This window comes from Hyla sarda, chromosome 7, assembly GCF_029499605.1.
Source record: "Hyla sarda isolate aHylSar1 chromosome 7, aHylSar1.hap1, whole genome shotgun sequence".
NCBI lineage: Eukaryota > Metazoa > Chordata > Amphibia > Anura > Hylidae > Hyla > Hyla sarda.
The window spans coordinates 82,538,534-82,565,453 of NC_079195.1; the positions used below are offsets into that span (position 1 = coordinate 82,538,534).

At 45.1% G+C, this 26,920-nt stretch overlaps 1 long non-coding RNA gene across 2 annotated transcripts; it reads right to left on the reverse strand.

The window, feature by feature from the left end:
- Positions 1 to 26,920, reverse strand: LOC130281791 (uncharacterized). 2 transcript variants are annotated; one of them, XR_008846109.1, is made up of 4 exons: positions 26,789 to 26,920; positions 14,663 to 14,710; positions 5,822 to 5,889; positions 1 to 461 (listed from the first exon to the last, which is right to left on the reverse strand). It is a non-coding gene; the product is annotated as an uncharacterized LOC130281791 (long non-coding RNA). The 2 variants fall into 2 exon arrangements; XR_008846110.1 differs by lacking the exons at positions 1 to 461; positions 5,822 to 5,889 and adding exons at positions 12,233 to 12,488; positions 12,713 to 12,846.

Here is a 26,920-nt window from a genome sequence, read left to right on the forward strand (position 1 = left end):
AACATCCTTTTTACATAAAACATTACCCCCACACAGAATGATAAAAATTATTGCATTTTGAACATTGTTTTCTCAAAGAAATGGAAAAAGGAAGTGGTTCCTTAAAATGGTACCTATAAAAACTAAAAGTTTTTTAGTCGCAGTTTAAGGTGCCGGAGGTAAATTCAGTTTTTTTTTTTTTTTTAAATGATGCCAGCTGGGCAGGATTTAAAAAAAATAAAAATAATGCAAAAAAAAAAAAGTCCAATCCCCGATAATTGCTATAAGGGGAAAATGTTACAGGAACATAGCATGTACATGCATGTTAGTGGACTTAGTAGTTAGCGCTGTTGTCTTTCAACATTGGGGTCCGGGATTGAGTGTATGGAGTTCTTCCCATGTTACTCCAGTTTCCTACCATACTCCAGATTACTGATGTGAGTGATGACATTCTCTGTAAAGCGCTTTGGAATATCTTGGCACTATAAAATGAATAAAAGAATAATCATGTTTGTGGCCTACTATGATGCAATCTATATTCTATAACATGTGACAGATAGACAAATGTGGCAAAAATTTAATTCAGAAGATTTTGTAGAGTGGAACTGTTACACTATGCGCTCCGGCAGCACATGCTGGCCGTGAGCACATGGTCCCGTTACCTGCTGCTGCCGGCGGGGTTGGGATTTGCATCGCGGGACGAGCCCGCATGCGAATTCCAGTCCATCATCACCTGGTGCTTCTCCGGCCCCAGCCTGTGCCTCTCTGCTCGCGTGCCGGAGCTTTACAATTTAAAGGGCCAGTGCGCCCATTAGTGAAGTAACACCTGTGGCTCATTGATAAATTCCTCCACCTCCGACACTTCCCTTTGTTGCCCTAGAGCCTTAGAGAAAGCATACCTGTGTATTGCCTTGTCATGTATCTGATTCTTTTGCTCTGTGACCTGACCTTGCTCCTTTGCCGCCTGTCTACTGACCATTTGCTACGTTCCTGACTTCGCTTCTTTGCCGCCTGCCCTGACCTCCTGCTATCCAGGCCACAAGTTGCCTAATCCCTCCTGTGCCTGTGTGGTTGAGCCGTGCCAGGTGTAGCGACCTGGGTGCCGCCTGCCGCAGCAAGTCCATCCCGCTTTGCGGCAAGCTCTGGTGAAAACCAGCGGCAGCTTAGACTCCGCTCCCTGGTACGGTCTGAGTCATCTACCACACAGGTCCAGCGGATCCACTATCATCTGTGTTTCAGTCTATTGAAACGTGAATGTTACAGTAAGATCCGGACATGGATCCCGCTGAGGTACCCCTGCCTGAAGTTTGCGGATCTTCACTCTGTTGTGGTACATCAGTCTCAGCAATTGGCACGACAGGTGCAGCAACTTACCCAACTGTCTGCTATGATGCAACAGCTATTGGCCTTGCAGCAACAACAGCAGCAGGTACCGCAACCTGGCCCACTCCCACCACCAGTTCCTGCAGTGTCTTCTGGCTCCCAGCTACATCTGCCTTTACCTTCTAAATATGATGGAGATTCCAAGTTATGCAGAGGCTTTGTTACACAGTGCTCCATGCACTTGGAGCTCATGTCTGAACAGTTTCCGATGGAACGTGCGAAGGTGGCCTTTGTCATTAGTCTACTGTCCGGAAAAGCCCTGGCCTGGGCTACACCCCTTTGGGACCGAGGTGATCCGGTATCCTCCAATTTGTCGGCTTTCTTGGCAGAATTTCGCAATGTCTTTGGGGAACCCGCACGTGCCTCTTCTGCTGAGATGGCTTTGCTGAACTTCTGTCAAGGGAATTCTTCCGTTGGTGACTACACGGTTCAATTCCACACTCTAGCCTCGGAACTTGCATGGAATGATGAGGCCTTGTGTGCCAAATTCAAAAAAGGACTGTCAAGCAAGATTAAAGATGCCCTCGCAGCACGTGTTTTTCCATCTTCTTTGAGTGAACTTATCCCTTGGCCACACGCATTATGGGGCATTTTGCTGAGAGACAGGAGGAACTGCGCTTAGAGAGGGAACCTGCCCGAACACGGAGATATCCTCGCCTGGCACCCGTTTTTCCACCTCTTCAGTTTCCGGCACCTCATTCCGAAGAGGCTATGCAAGTGGATCGATCTTGTCTTACGCAACAGGAGAGGTCACGACGCAGTGAGAATTTGTGCTTCTATTGTGCTAGCCCGGAGCACTTCCTCAAGGACTGTACTGTTTGCCCACAACGTCCAGGAAACGCCCACACCTAGGGTACATGGGAGAGGCGTCCCTGGGTGGGAATACTACCTCTCCACGCTTAACTATTTCTGTACAAGTCCTCGCTTCAGCCAAGTCTTCGTTCAGCGCTACAGCATTTTTGGATTCTGGATCAGCAGGTGACTTTATTGATGCTTCTTTGGTCCACAAGTATCATCTTCCCCTTACTTGGCTTGCCAAGCCCTTGTTCATCTCTGTTAATGGATAAAATCTGGACTGTATGGTTCACTTCCGTACAGAATCTCTCGTCATGCAAGTGGATAAAGAAAAGACTGAATTCTATGTTCTGCCACACTGTACTTCAGAGATTCTTCTTGGCCTTCCTTGACTGCAACGCCATTCTCTGCAACTGGATTGGAAAACTGGAGAAATAATTTGCTGGGGACTATCCTGTCAAAATCTTTGCCTCCAACCAGTTCAGCCTAAATTTGTTTCTCATCTTCCTCCTTTACCCGGCCTGCCGCCACCTTACCAAGATTTCTCTGATGTATTCTGCAAGAAACAGGCTTAGTCTCTGCCTTCACATCGTCCTTACGACTGCCCTATGGATCTCCTGCCTGGTACCACTCCTCCTCTTGGAAGGATGTACCCTCTATCGGTTCCTGAGACCAAAGCTACGGCTGAGTATATCCAGGTGAATCATCAAAAAGGATTTATCCGTCCTCTTCTCCTGCTGGAGCTGGTTTCTTCTTTGCAGGGAAGAAGGATGGTTCACTCCATCCATGCATTGACTACAGGGGACTTCAAAATCACGGTCAAGAACCATTATCCACTACCTCTTATCTCAGAACTTTTTGACCGTCTACGGGGTGCCAAGGTCTTCTTCAAGTTGGACTTACGTGGAGCATATAACCTCATTCGTATCCGCAAGGGAGATGAATGGAAAACGGCCTTCAATACTCGTGATGAACATTTTAAGTATCTCGTAATTCCTTTTGGTCTCTGCAATGTTCCAGCCGTTTTTCAAGAGTTTGTCAATGATATCTTCCGTGATCTTCTCTACACCTGTGTTGTCATATACCTAGATGACATCCTGATCTTCTCTTCCAACTTACAGGAACATCGTACTCATGTTCGTCTGGTTCTTCAGCGACTACGGAAGAATCATCTCTAGGCCAAACTGGAGAATTGCCTGTTCTAGAAGTCTAGTCTTCCACTTCTTGGCTACATTGTCTCTCATCGGGGCCTGCAGATGGATCCAGATAAATTGTCTGCAGCATTGGATTGGCCTCATCCTTCGGGCCTGCCTTCTGACCATTTGCTCTGTTCCTGACTACGCTACTGTGTCGCATGCCCTTACCTCATGCTATCCAGACCACGAGTTGCCTAATCTCACCTGTGCCTCGATCTCCTCAGGTGCCTGTGTGGTCGAGCCGTGTCAGGGGTAGCGACCTGGGTGCCGCCTGCCGCAACAAGTCCATCCCGCTTTGCAGCAGGCTCTGCTGAAAACCAGCGGCACCTTAGACTACGCTCCCTGGTACAGTCCGAGTCATCTACCACACAGGTCCAGCGGATCCACTATCATCTATGTTCCAGTCTACTCAAACGTGAGTGTTACAGGAACAAATGACCAGCAAAGTATTGTTGTATCTCATGTATACGTGTGCAGAGATATCCACCCTTCTGTAAATGAAACCACAATGGCCTTTTGCTAAGCTGTGCAGGAAAAATTAAATGGATTTATCACAAGAAAATAAGTTGAACTGAAAACCACCGAATATTCTTCTTTGATAAATCCAGTGCTGTTTCTGCACTATTTTTTACCTTCTGAATTTACAGCTGAGAGGCTTTGATAAATGATCCGCTAAGGAGACACAACATGCAATTGATGATGTCCCTGTCATTTTGATGGAAAGATAGCTTTTATAAAATACAGTGTGATGGATAGTCTCCTATGTATTATTTTCATGACATGACATTTTTAGTCAGGGATGATGAGACCAAAATATGCCCTTTATAGTAATATGCCTTTAATACTGGTTTCATTTTATGAAACCAATGCAAATTTCCTATTTGTTTAAATAAAATAAAAATAAGAAAACATTAGGTCCCTAGTTTGGTACAAATTTGTTACATATATGGTCAGATGAAAGGTCTTCTTATCTATTCATAGAAAACTCAATGTATGTGTATATATATGTTCCAGCATAACTTCTGAACATCTGGACATATTTTGATTGAACTTGGTTCACCTGTCCCTTATATGGAAAATAAATATAAAGTAGAGTTTAGGGATGTCTCTGCAGCTCGAGAGTAACACCAAGAGATGTACTGGAAGTCCAATGGACGTCTATGGTCCATGCTAATCTCCTGATTGTGTTGCTCTTTGGCTGCGAAGATTGCCCAGGAGTTTTAAAATACACCCTTCAAAGCAATATCATGGTAAAGTATGATTTAACTGTCTGGCAGGCAGGTTTAGAGAATAGTTAGTGCATGGGCAAGGAGAGAGCAAAAGGTGAGCTGGGGAGAGATTTATTGCAGGCTGAGAGAAGAGTGAGGGGGAGAGAAGACATGAATACGGGGCAGGAAAAAGGCATGGCAGCACTGGAGAACAAGGAGGATGAAAAGCCTATCACTGCTGAGGAGACTAGGCCACCCAGATTGCCAGACAGATATTCACTTGAGGAGACTGGGAAAGCTATGAGCCCTGCACTATGTACTCCCAACCCCCCCCCCCCCCCCCCACCACCACCACCCCAGCCCCCAGAGCTTTTCCAGTCTTCTATAGCTATTATCTGTCTGGGTAAGAAGCCATATATATCATTGGCTTAGAAGGTTCCAGATGGGAGCAGGGTGAAGCACTAGAGAATCAGCAAAAGAAGCGTTGTCTTTAGGCCTATTCATACACTGGAGAGTCAGAACGGTACTAGTGGTGAGACAGAGGGTCAGGATACCCAGCAAAGCAGAAACAGAATAGCACACATTAGCTAGGAACACTAGAAACCAAAAATGCTCAGGCATCAAGGAGTTCATATACATATAGGTGAGCTAGGATATTGGGCAACCACGCTCACTTTATTTCAGAAAAACTATTTTTCCTTCCTGATATTTTAAAAGCATTCTAATAAAGATAACTATTATACATAAAAGCCTTGGCGTACAAATAGTTCAATTCCCATCATATTTACATTTAACACTCCCATTTACAACGGCTTCAACCAAACATGTTCTATATACAGTAGTAGGGCATTGTAATATCTATTTTGATGCATGTTAATATAAAATAAAACATTTACACTAAATCAAGTTAATGCTGGTCAGTGTGCCATGAGTCAGCTGATATCATATGATCTTTGTTATGGAACGTTAAGAAACAAATGTTTAGAAATGACCTACTTCAAATTGTGTATTACACGTTCGGTACTGATGTAGTCACCCAGCCATATACCTATTACAATGTGCCAAACTGTATTATTGTAAGAGGTGAAAATGTAAAGGTCTGGCATGCTTCAATGCCTAAGCTGGATAGCAAACCCTAATATATTGAACCTGACTTGATTAACATTTAATAATAAAAGTGTTTCACATGATTTAAATATCTTACATTTACCTAAGACCGGCATATGTGGAGAAAAAAAAGTAGAAAAAACAGGCTCCTACCTTAATCTTCCTATGAATAGTTTTCATTATACTTTTTAATACAGAAAATGGCCTTTTAAATGAACTGCCTGAAACATAAAAGATACTTTTCAGCTATGAAAATTCATATTACATTTTCCAAGCAGTGATTTGGTTGAACGTAAGGAAATGTTTACCTGGCATTTTGGTTGGTGACTGATTACATTTCTGGATACAGATTTGCATTTTTTTAAAATACCTTTGGAAATTGGTATTTTATATTCAATTTCAGTTTAAACGTCCATTTATAGGAATGGTTCATTAAAGGAGCAATGTTTTTAGCAAATGTGAACAACTTTCTGAAAATGTCAGTTCACTTTTAGTTTTTTCTTTCCTTAAAGCGTACCTGTCATTACTGAGCCAAAAAACAAAACAAAACAAAAAAAAAAACACTGCAGACATACTTGGTAACGGTCTCTGAGCATGTCCAGCCTTTTTTTTTTTTGGCTTTTCTGTTGCTGTAAGCTTCCCTGTTTTCCTTCATAGGCATCTGCTGTTCTCCTGATCTCTTTGGGCGTTTCCAAGCATTAGTTATGCTGGCCCTCACTGCTGTAAACTTCCTGCCTCTTTAGTTGCCAGATTGACAGCAGCAGCCAATCAGCTACAATGCTCCTCTCTACAGCTCCCCTCTCTGTTTATCTCTGCAGTAGCTACACAGAGAAGGGAAGTAAAGAAACTCAAATACACATTAGAAGAATCACTGAACAAGACAGTTCATCCATATACATGCTCAGCTCTACTGTACATATAGCTCAGCTATAGCTCAGTCATACACACTTACCTCTGCTACACACACATTTCAGTCATACACACACTCAACTTTACTGCACACACAGCTGAGCCATACACACTTAGCTCCCCTACACACACAGCTTAGCCATACACACACATTCAGCTCTACTGCGCACATAGCTCAGTCATACACACTTACCTCTGCTACACACACATTTCAGTCATACACACACTCAACTTTACAGCACACACAGCTGAGCCATACACACTTAGCTCTACTACACATACAGCTCAACTACACACACTCAGTTTAGCCATACACTCAGTTTTGCTGCACACACACACAGCTGCAGTATACCACTCCAACTATTCTACCCTCACCTTCACCATGTTTTTACCAGTTATGAAAGAGGCTGCAGGGTTGTCTGTGTAGGAAATGGCAGACACTACTGACAGCTGTTCAGCCTCTTAGTCTGCTGTCCCCACTCTGTCATTAAAAGCATGGCCACTGCTCTGCCTGCTCTCACACTGTGCGATGCTCTGAAAAGTGATTGACAGACCATACACCACAGTGCCAAGCCCACTTTCACTTCCTGTGTAGGAGCATTGCTACAGTCGGTGGGAACATAGAGACAGATGGACAACAGTAATTTACTTAGAATGGAGACCCCTAATGGACAGAATTTTTCGGGATGGGTTTTCCCATAAAAAGGAAAATATTTAACACAAAGTTTAAAGTTTCATAAAGAGAATGTGTCACCAAAAAGAAAAAAAACTGATAATGAAACATGTTCTTTTTTGTATTTTCTTTTTGTACATTATTATGAAGGAAGCCATGTAACCTGAGCTACTGCTCTGCTCTGTGAACAGCATTTAGAGATATGCTTTACACAATCCCCAGGGACATATGAACAATAAACTGGAGAGGACCCTATTGATTTTTATAGGAGTGTTTTCTAGGCATGCTCTGAGTCAGAGGAGGGAGCTGGGACTATCATCTATTGTGAATGGCCTGACTCCCTCCTATCTTTATACTCGTATCACCTTCCAGTATACTCCTTCTGCCTGTGATGATAATTATCAAACTGATCAAAGATTTTCTCTACAGAGCAAAAAGCTTCTTGTTAGGTCTAGTGGCCAGGATGAATACTGCAAGATTTCAGAATTATTTTGTAATATGAGTGGTAAAATGGAAAAATTGAAACAACATCACATAAACTAAATAATAATGTTTAAAATAAAAACTTAAAGGGGTATTCCAGGATTTTTATTTATTTGACTATGCTACAGGGGCTGTAAAGTTAGTGTAGTTTATAATATAGTGTCTGTACCTGTGTGTGATGGTTTTCTCACAATTCTTCTGTGATTTTCACTCCAATATTTATTTTTATCAGCATACAAAATGACTGTTGTCTCAGATTTTTCCCAGCTTGCAATGCGGCCGAGACCTGACTCACTAGTCAGCTGATGACAGGGAGCCTGTCTGCTTCAATGGGTGGAAGGATCGCTTGGTGGGAGAGAGATCAATCTGCAACAGCTGTAGGCACCCTGATTGAAAACCACACTGATTTAAATGGATGCAACTAATTTATGTTTTAATGGGTGGGGTGGCTGATGTGTGGGAGGGAGGGATATGGAATTGTGGTATTTGTAGTCAAAAAAAGAAAAGTCAAACAGGAAATACCAGTTCACAAACAGCTAGCCACAGTGTTAGGCTAGGTTCAGACTATGGAATCTCCGGGCAGAACATTTCCGCCCGGGGATTCCGAGTGCGGCCAGCGCTGACTGAATCAGTCAGCGCTAGGACCGTGCGGACACTGCAGTCTCCAATAGACTGCAATGTATTCCGCGCGGATTTCCGCCTGAAGAAAGAGCAACCCCTTTCTTCAGGCGGAAATTTCCAAGAGAATTTTCCGTTCACAAATTCCGCTTCACAAATTCCGAAGTGTGAATTTGTGAACGGAAACCCATTCACTACACTATACATTTTAGCAAGCAGAATTTCTACCTGCAATTTCAAAGAGGAATTGCGAGCGGAAATTCCTTAGTCTGAACCTAGCCTAAATGTAATCTCACAACATAGCCATTTAACCCCAAGACAAGCGCAGATCCTTCCTAAGCATGTCCATTACTGTCTGCCAGGTACGTACTAAAATCACCTTATGGTGGATAACCCCTTTAATTCAAACAATCTAATTTTCTCACGACACATCCCCTATAAGAGACACAATAGGCTAATACAAACGATATTTTAATGTAAAATGCACATTACAAGTTATTGGGACTAATTTACTAATGCTGTGTAAGTAGCATAAAAACTGTTGATTTTGTTATGTGAAATAGCGCCACCACAGAGGGAATGGGGTATGATATGATATCCATTTAGGGGGACTCCTTTTAAGATGTCCATATTGGGTGTTACGCCGAGCGCTCCGGGTCCCCGTTCCTCCCCGGAGCGCTCGCCTCATCCTCGTTGTTGCAGCGCCCCGGTCAGATCCACTGACCGGGTGCGCTGCGGTCCCGCCTCCAGCCGGGATGCGATTCGCGATGCGGGTGGCGCCCGCTCGCGATGCGCACCCCGGTCCCCGTACCTGACTCGCTCTCCGTCGGTCCTGTCCCGGCGCGCGCGGCCCCGCTCCCTAGGGCGCGCGCGCGCCGGGTCTCTGCGATTTAAAGGGCCAGTGCACCAATGATGGTGCCTGGCCCAATCTTCCCAATTAGCTTAATTAGTTTCCACCTGTGCACTCCCTACTTATACCTCACTTCCCCTGCACTCCCTTGCCGGATCTTGTTGCCCTTGTGCCTAGTGAAAGCGTTCCCTTGTTTGTTCCTAGCCGTGTTCCTGACCTCCTGCCGTTGCCCCTGACTACGATCCTTGCTGCCTGCCCCGACCTTCTGCTACGTCCGACCTTGCTTCTGTCTACTCCCTTGTACCGCGCCTATCTTCAGCAGTCAGAGAGGTTGAGCCGTTGCTAGTGGATACGACCTGGTCACTACCGCCGCAGCAAGACCATCCCGCTTTGCGGCGGGCTCTGGTGAAAACCTGTAGTGACTTAGAACCGGTCCACTAGCGCGGTCCTCGCCAATCCCTCTCTGGCACAGAGGATCCACCTCCTACCAGCCGGGATCGTGACAGTAGATCCGGCCATGGATTCCGCTGAGGTGCCGCTGTCAAGTCTTGCCGACATTTTCACGATGATCACCCAACAAAATCACCAGCTGGCATACTTGTCCACCGTGACACAGCAACTGAAGTCACAGTTACAGCAGCTGCAACTGCAACAACCATCTCCTCCGCCGGCTCCTGCAACTCCTCCGCAGCAACCGGCCGCTCCTAACCCCTGCTTGTCTCTGCCGGACAAATTTGATGAGGACTCTAGACTCTGCCGTGGTCTCCTTTCTGGAAAGGCCTTGTCTGGGGCCACACCACTCTGGGACCGCAATGATCCTGCCACAGCCACAGTCCAGTCCTTCTTCGCTGAGGTCCGTGGTGTCTTCGAGGAGCCTGCCCGAGCTTCTTCTGCCGAGACTGCCCTGCTGAACCTGGCCCAGGGTGTTTCTTCCGTTGGCGAGTACGCCATTCAGTTCCGTGCTCTTGCTTCCGAGTTGTCCTGGAATAGTGAGGCTCTCTGCGCGACCTTTAAAAAAGGCCTATCCAGCAACATTAAAGATGTTCTGGCCGCACGAGAGACTCCTGCTAACCTACATGAACTCATTCATCTTGCCACTCGCATTGACATGCGTTTTTCCGGATGGCGTCTGGAGCTCCGCCTGGATATGGACTTTGTTCGCACGAGGCGTTTTTTCTCCCCGGCTCCTCTCTCCTCTGGTCCTCTGCAAACCGTTCCTGTGCCTCCCGCCGTGGAGGCTATGCAAGTTGACCGGTCTCGCTTGACACCTCAAGAGAGGACACGACGCCGCATGGAGAATCTTTGCCTGTACTATGCCGGTACCGAACACTTCCTGAAGGATTGTCCTATCCGTCCTCCCCGCCTGGAAAGACGTACGCTGACTCCGCACAAAGGTGAAACAGTCCTTGATGTCAACTCTGCTTCTCCACGCCTTACTGTGCCTGTGCGGATATCTGCCTCTACCTTCTCCTTCTCTACTATGGCCTTCTTGGATTCCGGATCTGCAGGAAAATTTTTTTTGGCCTCTCTTATCAACAGGTTCAACGTCCCTGTGACCAGTCTCGCCAGACCCCTCTACATCAATTGTGTTTACAATGAAAAATTGGACTGTCTCGTGCGTTACCGCACGGAACCCCTCCTAATGTGCATCGGACCTCATCACGGAAAAATTGAGTTTTTTTTCCTCAGGTTCTTTGGCCCCAAGAAGAGGGGGAGACCCAAGGGGGGGGGGGTACTGTTACGCCGAGCGCTCCGGGTCCCCGTTCCTCCCCGGAGCGCTCGCCTCATCCTCGTTGTTGCAGCGCCCCGGTCAGATCCACTGACCGGGTGCGCTGCGGTCCCGCCTCCAGCCGGGATGCGATTCGCGATGCGGGTGGCGCCCGCTCGCGATGCGCACCCCGGTCCCCGTACCTGACTCGCTCTCCGTCGGTCCTGTCCCGGCGCGCGCGGCCCCGCTCCCTAGGGCGCGCGCGCGCCGGGTCTCTGCGATTTAAAGGGCCAGTGCACCAATGATGGTGCCTGGCCCAATCTTCCCAATTAGCTTAATTGGTTTCCACCTGTGCACTCCCTACTTATACCTCACTTCCCCTGCACTCCCTTGCCGGATCTTGTTGCCCTTGTGCCTAGTGAAAGCGTTCCCTTGTTTGTTCCTAGCCGTGTTCCTGACCTCCTGCCGTTGCCCCTGACTACGATCCTTGCTGCCTGCCCCGACCTTCTGCTACGTCCGACCTTGCTTCTGTCTACTCCCTTGTACCGCGCCTATCTTCAGCAGTCAGAGAGGTTGAGCCGTTGCTAGTGGATACGACCTGGTCACTACCGCCGCAGCAAGACCATCCCGCTTTGCGGCGGGCTCTGGTGAAAACCTGTAGTGACTTAGAACCGGTCCACTAGCGCGGTCCTCGCCAATCCCTCTCTGGCACAGAGGATCCACCTCCTACCAGCCGGGATCGTGACATTGGGCATTTGGACAGGGGTTATTTGAGTTGTCTTGGAAGATAAAATAAATGTATGATTTGGATTTTTAACCTTCCGTTTTGCATATTTTTTTAAAGTGTACCTGTGATTTAAAAAAAATATTTATATAATAAAGATAACATTATATGTATATTTGTAATATACATTGGTTAAAAATATGTATATTTATATCTGAAAAATGCTGTCTTGTCCTTGCAGGGACAAGACAAAATACAGGATGTGTGGGAAGACAAGCAGAGCCCTGTGCAGTGAAGCTCTATGACACGCTCCCAGCTCGCCCAGCCGGATGATTGACAAGCCAGGTGCCTGTACAGAGTCCTGCCTGTCCTGCCCTCACTTCCTGTATTTGGACTCCTCATAGGGACACACAGGAAATAACTGCAGGAACAGCATTTTTTTTTAACCACATATATACATTTTATAAAAGGTTTTTGCAAATAGCAGGTACACGTTAAAAAAAAAAAGTCCTAAAATTATGGTTAAATACATGATGTAATATATATATAAATGATATAAATGCCAATAAATCTATGATCTGTAAACCTTGCCCCTGATATTGAGGGTTTCTGATTGTTTTACTAATAGTCTCATGCTTTTTACAATAATAATTTATTTAAGGCCACTACATATTTTACATGTTGATCAGTTTTAAATAAATATCATAAATATACAGTAAACATTATGACGATCTTTTGCTTCATTGTATCACTAAACAAAAACTCTTGATGATTATATCTTTGTTTAAACAAGAGAAACTTTATGAGTTAATAGCATATCATTTCACATCGCAGGCTTATCTGATACTCCGCAATCTACAGAAACAAGAGATGACAGATACAGTAAATTTACAGAAGGCTTAATAAAACTAATTAACATTCAAAGTGATTAAAGATAGAGAGGGTGAACATTGGTCATCAACTTTCCAGCTATGACGATCAAGTATAAATAATTCTTCAATACATACAGAACAAGGTGATCTATTATCTTCTACTAGTGACCTCAATTGGCTTTATGTGATAAAACAAACAGAACACACCTTTATGCAGTAATGCATGGCATGTTCATATTGTTGGGTGCCAGTAATTTCCACTAATGACGCCCACACAGTCCTAAATCTTCCACTCGGAGAATTGCAATAATACATCTCTTTTGTGTAACAAATAAAAGGCACTTTTGAGAGAGAAAAAATAAAAGAAATGAATAAAACAAATACAAGAGAAGCATACAAATAATGAAAGCGACAAACCCACAACAACAATACAGAAAAAACATGTTTAGGGTCCATAACACAAATAGCATATCTAATGGAAGTTTTAAATTGTAGCGCGTGATTTCTCTTCAGCTCTAGGCTTTCAGAAACACAATAAGAATTATTTTATGCAATATTAATTTAGACCGTAAAACATTGTGTCCAAATAGGGTTCCAAATATTTTTGTTTAACGTATACCTTAGTTTATAGGTCAGCATGGTGGCTATGTGGTTAACACTGTTGCCTTGCAGCACTTAAATCCAGGGTTTAAAGGGGTTCTCCGGCGCTTAGACATCTTATCCCCTATCCAAAGGATAGGGGATAAGATGACTGATCGCGGGGGTTCCGCCAGTGGGGGCTAGCGACATCAGACTGACTATTCCTAATTACGATGGGTATCTGTTGTCCTCTGATAATGGTGATCTGTTCCGGTGGGGTTACCGATCTTCAGGCGGGGCAGTGGGAGAGCACTCCGGCCGGTAGCGCCTTAACCGGACTGCGTCCTCGCTGCAAGTGGCTTGATGGAATGAGCCGTAGATAGTGACTTCACTTATGGAGACACGTAGGGTCCACAAGGCTTGATCGATGCGTTTCGAAAATGCTACGGACTTCCTTCTTCAGGATGTATTTTCTACTTTTGTGCCTATTAGTACACTATACAGGGAAGCGTACTGGAGTGGTGCAGCAGAGTTCATTATCCACAGTATCCCCCAGCGCTCTGAGATATATTAATATATACAGGTTTATATTTTTGTTACATAAATATATAAACCCTAAAAGATCATAAAATGACTGGAGAAATAAATGTTCAATAAATGTAATAAAATACTTAAAGGGAACTTACAGCAGGTTAGAAGAATCTAACCTACTGATAGGGGCTTAAAGGGCAGGCATCACTGTATAACAATGTACCTTTATTATCCTTCTCCACTGCCTTGTTTTTTGTCTAATATTAATTTGTAATAATATGCTAATGAAAATGTTTGATGCACTGGGGGCTTTACTCTTAGGATAAATATTCATAAGAAGGCTCTGTTACAAGAGCAGGCGGCTGGCTCAGTGCACTGGGGGCATTATTTTACTCCTACCTGCATCACTCTGCCCTTTCGCCCACTGCTGTAACAGCATCTTCCCATAAATATCTATCTGTCCCTCTGCAGTGACTAACAGCCCTGAGTAAAATCCCTGCTGAAGGGCAGATGATTATTCAAGAGGCGGTGCTGTTAGAGCAGTGTGCGGGCGGGAGCTTGCACCTAGGGGTAATGTAACACCTCCAGTGCACTGAATGTTCTCATAAGTATATTAATAAAATATGATGTTATACAAAAATGGCACAGTGGAGCGGGATAATAAAGACACATTGTTAATCAGTATCCCCTGCCCTATTATCCTATGTGAGCAGGTTAGATTCTTCGAACTTGCTGATAGTTTCCCTTTAAATGTTACAGTAAACGCTGCACAGCAAAGGAAGCTAAATTGTCACATCAAAGTGAAAATAATTGCATGAACAACACTATAAGACACATAAATACAGTGCCAACGTTGTAGTTGCAACACTACATCTGCAGCAAAGCTTCTTTGGGCAAAGCAGGGACAACTGTCTTTTACAGGAGTCCATCTCCTCTGTATTTTTCATTGGAGCCTATGCTATAAGCATATGGTGCCATGACACAGGGGCCAAGAGTGCAGATTGCCCATACTAGAAAGTCTTTTAAAGTAAAGCACTGCCAGCTTACCTATTTTTGGCTGGACAAACTTGCTCGTAACATTGGATCTGGCCACATCTATGGATGGAAACAGAAATTACACTAATGATTATTATTATTATTATTATTATTAATAATAATAATAATAATAATAATAATTATTATTATTATTATTGTTATTATTATTTATATAGCACCCTTGCTGCAGTTACACTATACCTATCAATAGACAGGTTAAAGGGGTACTCCGGTGGAAAACTTTTTTTTTTTTTTTTTTAATCAACTGGTGCCAGAAAGTTAAACAGATTTGTAAATTACTTCTATTAAAAAAATCTTAATCCTTCCAGCACTTATTAGCTGCTGAATACTACAGAGGAAATTCTTTTCTTTTTGGAACACAGTGCTCTCTGCTGACGTCACGAGCACATCTCTGTCCATTTTAGGGACTGTCCAGAGCAGCATATCTTTGCTATGGGGACTTTCTCCTACTCTGGACAGTTCTTAAAATGGACAGAGATGTCAGCAGAGAGCACTGTGCTCGTGATTCAGCAGAGAGCTCTGTGTTCCAAAAAGAAAAGAATTTCCTCTGTAGTATTCAGCAGCTAATAAGTACTAGAAGGATTAAGATTATTTAATACAAGTAATTTACAAATCTGTTTAACTTTCTGGCACCAGTTGATTTAAAAAAAAAAGTTTTCCACCGAAGTACCCCTTTAAGTATATTCAAGTTAGTGGGGCTGAGCTGTAATATCACACATTACCTCTAAACAGGTGTGGCGCGGGTTTGTTTTTAAGCTTTGTATAACCCTTTTCTATAAACCTTGTATAACCCCTTAGAGGCTAGACTAACTGTTCAGAATAGATGGTGTGTTTTTTCAAAGGAGGATATCTGAGGATAATTTACTCATCTGAGTTAATGCTCTGTGACTATAGAGAGTGGTGGGTTACTATAGTTCAATAGTGTCTATGGTTACTACATATTTTTAGAGTACACATGGCAATGACAAACATTGTTCCTTTGGCTTTATCTGATATCTATAAAGAGAATGTGACGTTTACATGTACCATTCAATGAAAAGGTCTTATAAAGTTAATAGATTTAGGAGTAGAATTAGTTTTTTCGAATGTAATTTTGTAAATACTTTTTGCATCTTTCTATAGTCATATGCTGGATTCAGGTTGATAAACATGTTATCCTGTTTTAAAAATGTCCATTTTCTTTGGACGGTCCAAACTATGTTGAATTTTGAATACCTATTTTTTGTAATACAGTTAGCATTTAGTTGGGGGAATATATTTCATTCAGGGGTATAGCTCCAAAAAACATATGAAAAAAAAGTGCATTATTTATGTAACTTGGGTCTTAGGAATTGCATGTATGTTTATACCAGTCTAACTTGTTATTAACCCCTTAAGGACCAGGCCATTTTACACCTTAAGGACTGGAGCGTTTTTTGCAATTCTGACCACTGTCACTTTAAACATTAATAACTCTGGAATACTTTTACTTATCATTCTGATTCCGAGATTGTTTTTTCGTTACATATTCTACTTTAACTTAGTGGTAAAATTTTATGGTAACTTGCATCCTTTCTTGGTGAAAAATCCCAAAATTTTATGAAAAAAATGAAAATTTTGCATTTTTTTTTAACTTTGAAGCTCTCTGCTTGTAAGGAAAATGGATATTCAAAATATATTTTTTTTGGATTCACATATACAATATGTCTACTTTATGTTTGCATCATACAATTTATGAGTTTTTACTTTTGGAAGACACCAGAGGGCTTCAAAGTTCAGCAGCAATTTTGAAATTTTTCACAAAATTTTCAAACTCACTATTTTTCAGGGACCAGTTCAGTTTTGAAGTGGATTTGAAGGGTCTTCATATTAGAAATACCCCATAAAAGACCCCATTATAAAAACTACACCCCCCAAAGTATTCAAAATGACATTCAGTAAGTGTATTAACCCTTTAGGTGTTTCACAGGAATAGCAGCAAAGTGAAGGAGAAAATTCACAATCTTCATTTTTTACATTCGCATGTTCTTGTAGACCCAATTTTTGAATTTTTGCAAGGGGTAAAAAGGAGAAAATTTTTACTTGTATTTGAAACCCAATTTCTCTCGAGTAAGCACATACCTCATATGTCTATGTTAATTGTTCACCGGGCGCAGTAGAGGGCTCAGAAGGGAAGGAGCGACAAATGGTTTTTGGGGGGCATGTCACCTTTAGGAAGCCCCTATGGTGCCAGGACAGCAAAAAAAACACATGGCATACCATTTTGGAAAGTAGACCCCTCAGGGAACGTAACAAGGGGTAAAGTGAACCTTAATACCCCACAGGTGATTCACGACTTTTGCATATGTAAAAAAATATATATATATTTTTTACCTAAAATGCTTGGTTTCCCAAAAATTTTACATTTTTAAAAAGGGTAATAGCAGAAAATACCCCCCAAAATTTGAAGCCCAATTTCTTCCGATACAGAAAACACCTCATATGGGGGTGAAAAGTGCTCTGCTGGCACACTACAGGTCTCAGAAGAGAAGGAGTCACATTTGGCTTTTGGAAAGCAAATTTTGCTCTGGGGGCATGCCCCATTTAGGAAGCCCCTATGGTGCCAGAACAGCATAAAAAAAAACACATGGCATACCATTTTGGAAACTAGACCCCTCGGGGAACGTAACAAGGGGTAATGTGAACCTTAATACCCTACAGGTGTTTCACGACTTTTGCATATGTAAAAAAATATATATATTTTTTTACCTAAAATGCTTGGTTTCCCCAAATTTTTACAATTTTAAAAAGGGTAATAGCAGAAAATACCCCCCAGAATTTGAAGCCCAATTTCTCCCGATTCAGAAAACACCCCATATGGGGGTGAAAAGTGCTCTGCTGGCGCACTACAGGTCTCAGAAGAGAAGGAGTCACATTTGGCTTTTTGAAAGCAAATTTTGATCTGGGGGCATGCCGCATTTAGGAAGCTCCTATGGTGCCAGGAAAGCAAAAAAAAACCACATGGCATACCATTTTGGAAACTAGACCCCTCGGGGAACGTAACTAGGGGTAATTTGAACCTTAATACCCTACAGGTGTTTCACGACTTTTGCATATGTAAAAAAATATATATTTTTTTTACCTAAAATGCTTGTTTTCCCAAAAATTTTACATTTTTAAAAAGGGTAATACCAGAAAATACCCCCCAAAATTTGTTAGGCAATTTCTCCCGAGTACGGCGATACCCCATATGTGGCCCTAAACTGTTGCCTTGAAATACGACAGGGCTCCAAAGTGAGAGCGCCATGCGCATTTGAGGCCTAAATTAGGGACTTGGTATAATTAGTGGACATAGGGGTATTCTACGCCAATGATTCCCAAACAGGGTGCCTCCAGCTGTTGTAAAACTCCCAGCATGCCTGGACAGTCAACGGCTATCTGGCAATACTGGGAGTAGTTGTTTTGCAACCGCTGGAGGCTCCGTTTTGGAAACAGTGGCGCACCAGACATTTTTCATTTTTATTGGGGAGGGGGGCTGTGTAGGGGTATGTGTATACGTAGTGTTTTTTACTTTTTATTTTATTGTGTGTTAGTGTAGTGTTTTTAGGGTACAGTCGCACGGGCGGGGGGTTCACAGTAGTTTCTCGCTGGCAGCTTGAGCTGCAGCAGAAAATTTGCTGCAACTCAAACTTGCAGCCGGATACTTACTGTAATCCTCCGCCCATGTGAGTGTACCCTGTACATTCACATTGGGGGGGGGGGGGGGGGGACATCCAGCTGTTGCAAAACTACAACTCCCAGCATGTACGGTCTATCAGTGCATGCTGGGAGTTGTAGTTTTGCAACAGCTGGAGACACACAGGTTGTGAAACACCGAGTTTGGCAACAAACTCAGTGTTTTGCAACCAGTGTGCCTTCAGCTGTTGCAAAAGCTACAACCCTCAGCATGTACGGACAGCGGAAGGGCATGCTGGGTGTTGTAGTTCTGCAACAGCGGGAGGCATACTACTTTGGCTGGGGATGCTGGGGATTGTAGTTATGCAACAGCTGGAGACACAATGGTTTGCTACTTAACTCAGTGTGCCTTCAGCTGTTGCAAAACTACAACTCTCAGCAGTCACCGACAGCCAACGGGCATGCTGGGAGTTGTAGTTATGCAACCAGCAGATGCAACACTACAACTCCCAGCATGCACTTAAGCTGTTTGTGCAAGCTGGGAGTTGTAGTTACACAACAGCTGAAGGTACACTTTTCCATAGAAAGAATGTGCCTCCAGCTGTTGCAAAACCATAAGTCCCAGCATGCCCATAAGTGCATGCTGGGAGTTGTGGTGGTCTGCCTCCTCCTTTTGCACCCATTTCTAGATAAAGGTTACCACCTTAGGTGGATAACTTTTACACTAGTATCCCTCTCTTCACATCCCTTGCCGCCATATCCATGCTCGCTTGTGGGACAATCCAGAAGAATCAAAGAGGCCTTCCTTCCTATCCCCTACAGACTCCCATTCCCGGGGGTGAGTCCGTGCCTTTTCCCATGAAAACAAGAGGGATGTACTTATGCTGTCCACAATTAATGGGAACGGCAGCACCCCTGTCTCTGTGCAAGGTACTGTGGGACCGGTCCTCAAGCCCGATTGTATTCTGGAATACAATCGGTATATGGGGGGAGTTGATGACTTTCTGATCAAGTCCTCAAGCCATATAATGCCATGCGCAAAACACGGGCATGGTACAAAAATGTTGCGGTCTACATGGTACAGGTTGCGATTTATAACTCCTTTGTACTGTCCCAGCACGCTAGCAACACTGAGACATTCCTGGAGTTCCAAGAGGATGTTCTAAAGCCCTCATCTTTGGTCACCGCCAAGGAGTGGGTCCGAGCACCTCTGGAACTTCGGTTTCCCGGATTGTTCCAGGCCAACACTTTCCAGGTGAGGTCCCCCACACTGGAAAGAAGGGACGATCCCAGAAAAAATGCAGAGTGTGTCGCAAGAGGGGGATTTGGAAAGACACCACAACTCAATGCGGCACTTGCCCCAATCATCCGGGCCTCGGCATTAAGGATTGCTTCAGGGAGTATCACACTTCCATGGAGCACTAAATTTTAATCCTTTTCCCTGATTTTAATTCCCCAGAATTCGACTCCAATGTACCAGTCCAGAGTACATTGTCTTCCAAATTTTAAAACCATTTCGCTACCCGCTTCTCACCTGCCTCCGCTCTGGCCTCTGCTTCCCAGCGCGCGCCCCCACCTCCTAGGGCCCGCGCGTGCCAGCTTTAGGAAATTAAAAGGGCCAGTGCACCACTGATTGGTGCCTGGTCCTTCTGCCAAAATTATATAAGGCAGCTCCGCCTTTTCCTCCCTGCCGAATCTTCAGTGCCCCTAGCCTGAGATTAAGCATTCCCAATTGTCTGTTTGCCTTGCCCATGTATTTTGACCCTTCCGCTATGTTATTTGACTACGTACCTTTGCCGCCTGCCTTGACCTTCTGCGGGTTAACTCTTCCATATATCCTGTACTGTCCTTAAACAGTCGATACCCATTGAATGTCTATAGGGCAGTCAACTTTTGCCAACTGAACTCTCAAAAAAAGCAGCAACTGTATTTAACTAATTTGCGTTTCTGGGAGATTGACTGTAAACATTGTAAATGCTTTCCATAAAGGCCTTAAAACAGCTTATTGCATTCATTTCCACAATAATGTCATGAACTGCCAATTCTAATCTGTAATTTAAACAATACGAGATTATAATAGAATTCTGATGCAGATTTTCCTTGAGTAATTCTACAAATTCAGACTTTTTCCCAACTATGACATTGGCTCCATGCGATGCAAAACCCACAAGTGTTTATTTATTTTTGATTCTTTGATATAGTGTAAGGATAAAACATTCTAGCATTGTCGGTAATAGTTTTTTCCCTTTTCTAAGAGAACCATATCCCACAAAATCATTGTAGACTCATCTTTCAAAACTGAAATCTTCATTTTCCCACACTAACATTTGAAAAAGCTTCTTTTTGCACTCACTTGCAATGTGATTATTTCTTTTGTGCTGTAACATGAAGGATAAACATCAGATCGACACCATTTATAATATGTAATTGAATTATTTCTAAGAAATGTCAATACATTTTGGCCAGATATTTGTAAGAATTAATGATTTTGCCTTTCCTTTATGTGCTGTATTGTATCTTAATGTAATATGTCCAAATGCTTCTTTTCTGCTTTTAGATGTGCAGATGATTGATGAGCTAAAATGTTGGGTCATTTCGCTGTTGAGTCTTATTTGTGCCGCAAAAGCTCATGTTCTATTAAATCTACTCCTCTAAGACATAGCTCCTACGATTTATGAGGGCCTAGATTTGTTTTTTATAAATACATTCTTCCCCCAAATACACCTCCTTTTTCTGACCAAACCAATGGAAAGTTTGTGTTTACAATGTACAGTATATACTGTCTTGGATGGTAGCGGCACAGCTGTTGTCTTTCTTTAAGGGAAACTGCCAGCAGAGTCACCCGCACATAACATATCACAAAAAAAATGTCATATGTAAATTAGAGTCTTTGATTGTGCTCAAAGTTCTCCCTAGTACTTTGCCTCACTGGTACTCATTCCTGGCCTTTCCCTGATACACACACCCTAATAAATTTTTATAATTTCCCTCTTCTGCACAAAGCCGTTACATGCTGAGATCTCCCATGTGTGCGGTGATAGAAACATAACTGACGTGACATTGATTTATGATGAACTTTCCTGGGACAAAATTTTCACTTTTCTCCTGTTACTTTTTTTTCTCAATCTGTCAGGAACTTACATGACCACACTCCCATGCCAGTCTCCGGCACAGCTCCTGTCTTGTGCTGCATGTTACGCCTAGCGCTCCGGGCCCCCGCTCCTCCCCGGAGCGCTCACGGCGTCTTTCTCCCTGCAGCTCCCCGGTCGGTCCCGCTGACCGGGAGCGCTGCTCTGTCATGGCCGTTGGGGATGCGATTCGCACAGCGGGACGCGCCCGCTCGCGAATCGCATCCCAGGTCACTTACCCGTTCCCGTCCCCTGCTGTCATGTGCTGGTGCGCGCGGCTCCGCTCTCTAGGGCGCGCGCGCGCCAGCTCCCTGAGACTTAAAGGGCCAGTGCACCAATGATTGGTGCCTGGCCCAATTAGCTTAATTGGCTCCCACCTGCTCCCTGGCTATATCTAGTCTCCTCCCTTGCACTCCCTTGCCGGATCTTGTTGCCCTTGTGCCTAGTGAAAGCGTTTTGTGTGTTTAATAACCTGTGTACCAGAACTTCTGCTATCTCCCCTGACTACGAACCTTGCCGCCTGCCCCCGACCTTCTGCTACGTCCGACTTTGCTTCTGCCTACTCCCTTGTACCTCGCCTATCTTCAGCAGCCAGAGAGGTGAGCCGTTGCTAGTGGATACGACCTGGTCACTACCGCCGCAGCAAGACCATCCCGCTTTGCGGCGGGCTCTGGTGAAAACCAGTAGTGTCTTAGAACCGGTCCACTAGCACGGTCCTCGCTATCCCTCTCTGGCACAGAGGATCCACCTCCTGCCAGCCGGCATCGTGACAGTAGATCCGGCCATGGATCCCGCTGAAGTTCCTCTGCCAGTTGTCGCTGACCTCCCTACGCTGGTCGCCCAGCAAGCTCGTCAGATCGCCCAGCAGTCGCAACAGATAGCGCAACAAGATCACCAGCTGTCGTACTTGACCACCATGACACAGCAACTCCAGTCACAACTACAGCAAGTACAGTCACAGCTACAGCAGCAACAACCATCTCCTCCACCAGCTCCTGCACCCCTTCCGCGGCGAGTGGCCGCTCCTAGCCTCCGCCTGTCCTTGCCGGACAAATTTAATGGGGACTCTAAGTTTTGCCGTGGCTTTCTTTCGCAATGTTCCCTGCACTTGGAGATGATGTCGGACCAGTTTCCTACTGAAAGGTCTAAGGTGGCTTTCGTAGTCAGCCTTCTTTCTGGAAAAGCCCTGTCATGGGCCACACCGCTCTGGGACCGCGATGACCCCGTCACTGCCTCTGTACACTCCTTCTTCTCGGAAATTCGAAGTGTCTTTGAGGAACCTGCCCGAGCCTCTTCTGCTGAGACTGCCCTGCTGAACCTGGTCCAGGGTAATTCCTCCGTTGGCGAGTACGCCATACAATTCCGTACTCTTGCTTCTGAACTATCCTGGAATAATGAGGCTCTCTGCGCGACCTTTAAAAAAGGCCTATCCAGCAACATTAAAGATGTTCTGGCCGCACGAGAGACTCCTGCTAACCTGCATGAACTCATTCATCTAGCCACTCGCATTGACATGCGTTTTTCTGAGAGGCATCAAGAGCTCCGCCAGGAAAAAGACTTAGATCTCTGGACACCTCTCCCACAGTCTCCACTGCAATCTGCGCCTAGGCCTCCCGCCGAGGAGGCCATGCAAGTGGATCGGTCTCGCCTGACCCTGGAAGAGAGGAATCGCCGTAAGGAAGAGAATCTTTGTCTGTACTGTGCCAGTACTGAACATTTTTTGGTGGATTGCCCAATCCGTCCTCCACGTCTGGGAAACGCACGCTCGCACCCAGCTCTCGTGGGTGTGGCGTCTCTTGATGCCAAGTCGGCTTCTCCACGTCTCACGGTGCCTGTTCGGATTTCTACTTCAGCCAGCTCTCCCCTCTCAGCCGTGGCCTGCCTGGACTCTGGAGCTTCTGGGAATTTTATTCGGGAGTCCTTTGTGAATAAATTCCGCATTCCGGTGACCCGTCTTGTCAAGCCACTCCACATTTCCGCGGTCAACGGAGCCAGGTTGGATTGCACCGTGCGTTACCGCACGGAGCCCCTCCTAATGTGCATCGGACCTCATCACGAGGAAATTGTATTTTTTGTCCTTCCTAATTGCACTTCTGAAGTTCTCCTTGGACTACCCTGGCTTCAACACCATTCCCCAACCCTGGATTGGTCCACTGGGGAGATCAAGAGTTGGGGTCCCTCTTGTTCCAAGGACTGCCTTCAACCGGTTCCCAGTACTCCCTGCCGTGACCCTGTGGTTCCTCCTGTATCCGGTCCCCCTAAGGTCATTAAGGACTCTGCCTGCCACAGGAAATGCCTCTCCCCCCCTCCCAGTCCCATCAGGCAAGCCTCTGTGTCCCCTCATGGCCCTCGTCCTGGTGTCACACTGCCCCGTGCCAGGTCTCGCCCTCTGCCCTCTCTCCCCATTCCTACTCCTGCTCCTCTGCCTGCCGTTGAGGAATCCCTCCATCCTTTCCCGGTGTCCTCATCCCAGGGGAGGCAGTTACCGGACAAAGAGAAGGGGAGACCTAAGGGGGGGGGTACTGTTACGCCTAGCGCTCCGGGCCCCCGCTCCTCCCCGGAGCGCTCACGGCGTCTTTCTCCCTGCAGCTCCCCGGTTGGTCCCGCTGACCGGGAGCGCTGCTCTGTCATGGCCGTTGGGGATGCGATTCGCACAGCGGGACGCGCCCGCTCGCGAATCGCATCCCAGGTCACTTACCCGTTCCCGTCCCCTGCTGTCATGTGCTGGCGCGCGCGGCTCCGCTCTCTAGGGCGCGCGCGCGCCAGCTCCCTGAGACTTAAAGGGCCAGTGCACCAATGATTGGTGCCTGGCCCAATTAGCTTAATTGGCTCCCACCTGCTCCCTGGCTATATCTAGTCTCCTCCCTTGCACTCCCTTGCCGGATCTTGTTGCCCTTGTGCCTAGTGAAAGCGTTTTGTGTGTTTAATAACCTGTGTACCAGAACTTCTGCTATCTCCCCTGACTACGAACCTTGCCGCCTGCCCCCGACCTTCTGCTACGTCCGACTTTGCTTCTGCCTACTCCCTTGTACCTCGCCTATCTTCAGCAGCCAGAGAGGTGAGCCGTTGCTAGTGGATACGACCTGGTCACTACCGCCGCAGCAAGACCATCCCGCTTTGCGGCGGGCTCTGGTGAAAACCAGTAGTGTCTTAGAACCGGTCCACTAGCACGGTCCTCGCTATCCCTCTCTGGCACAGAGGATCCACCTCCTGCCAGCCGGCATCGTGACAGTGCACTGTGTTTTCCAGATTGCTAGGGGTAAGAGTGCAGTGCTTTGTGGCACAGCCCATCCCTGCAATGGTTAAGGTGAGCTGGTCAATCAGTACCCCCGTCCCATGCCTCCCCTTCGTGTGCATAAACAGACGTGTGTTGGCCACAGACACCTGTGAGTGGTAAGGTCTACACTAGCGTTCCCTTACTCAGCCTTCCCTGGATCCTGCCCTTTTGCATTTATTACCTGACTCTGATTTTGCCTGCCTATTTCAACCAAACATTATTCCTAACACACTCCTTACACTAACTAACACACTCCTGGTTTGACCTTTACCTTTTGCTTATTCTGCCTCTGGTTCCGATTTTGTGCTGCATTGCTCTCCCGGTTTGACCATTTGGCCTGGTTTTTATTTTTCATTTTAGAGCTCTAATTTTGACTTTTACGTGCCCATTTGGTATTAGTCCAGTGTAGGGACAGTGTAGGGCACATCATCCAAGCAGGTAGGGACAGTGGATGGGGTCATTTCAGGGCTGCACTGTTCTCTACCCGACATGGCAAGTCTACTCTTTGTTACACTATCAACACCTCTTCAACTTTTTAGAGGGAAATACAGTGTCTCATGTATACACTCAAAAACTACACTTGACACATCAAAACCATGGCTTGTCTTGTAGAAAATAAGACCTCATACAGCTATGATGATGTAAAAACTAAAACATGACATATGGCTGTTATTGTTAATACTATACTTTACACAGCACCCATTTTTCTGTCAGTAGAATGAATGAAAACGACTACAAGGGTGTGGTCTAAGATGATAGGCAGGAAGTGCTCAAAACCAAAATGCAGATGGGCATTTATACTAAGGGAGAGCAAGTCCTACACTTGTGGTCTGTTGCTCTTGTAGTCGTTTTTACTCTGAAATGTTATAATAATGCGCCTGTATAATCATGTATAGGTAGCATTCAGGTGCACATGTGAGGCCGGCAACTCATCAGCCTACTTGGGTGGGGCTTATAGCCTGCCTCCCTCCTCCCATTGTATGTGTGCTCACTCACACTGGAGGTAACACTGGGAGCAGTCTGTAAGTCGGACCAAAAGCTTTTGTAATTGCGCACTGGCCCCTGTTTTTTGCTTATCATGCACAGGCAGGTCTAAAGTTAGGTCGCAATGCAAAGACAAATAGCAATCGGCACTGCTGTGCACCTGTATGGGTAGTTATGGATCCTTCTCAGCATGTATCTCAATCCAGTGATATATCTGCTTCATGGTGCTCAATCTTACATGAGTGTGCAAATCGATATGCAAGGAGGAGATGATGGCACTCACCATTCTGCAGTAAAAAATCTTTATAGTAGTCAGGTTGTCTCACAGGTATGGCCATACCTGTGAGACGACCTGACTACAATAAAGATTTTTTACTGCAGAATCGTGAGTGCCATCATCTCCTCCTTGCATATCAATTTTATATAAGTTTTCTTGCTTATCACTTCCTGCCTATCATCTTAGACCACGTCATTGTAGTAGTTTTTACTCTGAAATGTTATACTAATGTGCCTGTATTATCATGTATAGGTAGCGTTCAGGTGCACATGTGAGGCTGGCTAATGTCTCAATTTTATATCAGTTTTGAGGGTTAGCTAATGTCATTGTTACATCCACCACAGTAGTGCACCTGTTTTTGTAGTAGAATGAATAAGTAACACATTTTGTGATATACACCTGCATTTCTGTTTTCTAGCATATATTCACACATGGTGGACTTCTTAGCCATTGTTTGGTAGAAATGTGGTGTTGGATGGTGTAATGTGTAATTAACCTTATTGTGACGCCATGGCGTGGTTGACCTATACACCACCTGAGGTAGCCCAACTTCACCTGTGCCAGGCACAGGGCAAATAATCACTCCGACACAAGGTTACAGTTAACTGGCTTACTTTACTGAGGTTGGAAAGATGTTATAATCTGTTACAGCTCAGATTAACGTGAAGGAGTTGCAGGGTGAACTTAGTGAAGCTTATTGGCTTGCTGGGACTTATAGTTGATTGTGCTGTATATAATAGACTTGACTGGTATGCAGCCCACGCTATAATTGGACTGGACTAACTTGACTGACGTAATCCCAGAGACTGTAGGCTTACCTCAAGGCTTTAACTTTCACCTGGGTAGTGGGGTTAACCTGTAGCTGATGCGTGGTTGCTGGACTAGGCCTTAGGCCTCCTTTCAGATTCACTTCACAGACAGTCTTCTCTCCTTACCAAACTGAACCTTAG